This window comes from Propithecus coquereli, unplaced genomic scaffold, assembly GCF_000956105.1.
Source record: "Propithecus coquereli isolate 6110/MARCELLA unplaced genomic scaffold, Pcoq_1.0 Scaffold526, whole genome shotgun sequence".
NCBI classification, from domain to species: domain Eukaryota; kingdom Metazoa; phylum Chordata; class Mammalia; order Primates; family Indriidae; genus Propithecus; species Propithecus coquereli.
This window is the reverse complement of record NW_012151130.1, coordinates 11780-13246: the sequence shown is the minus strand read 5'-3', so window position 1 is coordinate 13246 and position 1467 is coordinate 11780.

Below are 1467 nucleotides of genomic sequence, written 5' to 3'. Positions count from 1 at the left end.
TTAATATTTTCCCCATTTAACCTATGAGGAAACTGAGGCACAAAGAGGTTACCCAACATATCCAAGGTCACATACCCAGTAACTAGCAGAGCTGAGATTTGAACCCCAGCAGCCTAACCCACAGCCCTGCTCTGAATCCATCCACTACGTGGCTTGCCGTGCATGGCTGGCAGCAGTCATCTTTCATGCAGAACCATCACAGCTTGACAAGAAGAATTCTCCCAAGTTGGTGCTTTCTGGGGTAGAGTAAGATTTTTCCCCACCTAGTTTAGGAGATCTTTTGGCGAGAAACTAAAACCACAGCTGACAGTATGCAAATATGGAAAGAGTTGAGAGAAGCCAAGTCTTCCATCTAGTGGTACAAGAATGACTTAGGGTGATTGAACACGGAGCTTCCTTATGTGGCTTGAAGTAGGAACAAACAAGCAAAACAAATATTTCAACGCGTCTGTCCGAGTCACCACTTACTTGCTAGGTTTTTCTTTCATAGAGTGTATGACTTCCCTCGGAGCACTTGGACTAGGCAGAGATGACGTGAATGAACACAAACTCCAATACTTGATAATTTGTTATTCCTCAACCGTGTACATTTTAACCCAGGAGCCTCTGAGCAGCAAGGAATGATTACTGAATAATAATTCCTTCTGTGCAGGTTTACAGCTGGTGACAATTAAATGCTTTTGTGATTGTGAACTGTGTTCCGTCACGTTCTGTCCTCTCCATTATGTGCCAGAAGGATTCTTCTCTTATTGGCAACACTCTCATTTATGGATAGAATGTGGTAAGGAAAGGTGATATTGCAGACATTGTTTCAAACGCTCGATGGCAACAAATGGCAAGTTCGTGTTAGGATTTTTATTGCTTTTCCGATAGTTTCTTAAACACAGACTAACAAATTCACCGAAATGGATAAAGTTGTCTTAAACTTAACAATCAGAATCTCAAGTAGTACAGATTGAACATCCCAAATTTGAAAATCCAAAATCCAAAATGCTCCAAACTCCAGAACTTTTTGAGCACCAACATGACACTCAAAGGAAATGCTCATTGGAACATCGTGAATTTCAGATTTTCAGATTAGGGATGCTCAACTGGCAAGTATTAATTTAATACAAATATTCCCAAATCCCAAACATCTGCAATCCAAAACACTTCTGGCCCCAAGCATTTTGGATAAGGGTATTCAACCTGTCCAGGTCCATTCATTCTGTATCAATAGTATTCCTTGAGTGCCCACTGTGTACCAGACACTGGGGACACAGTGATAACTAAAATAAATTCCCAGCTCTTATGGAGCTTCCGTTCCAGTGGGTCATGCTGAACGGAACCATCAGAACCCGAAATAGAATCTGATACCAGCCCTCCATTTTTCGACCAAACCCAGTTTTACCATATTAACTCCCTCAGTTGATTTATTTGCATATTTAGCGGGGGAGGACCCATCTATGGTTGTCTTTCTGACTTTTC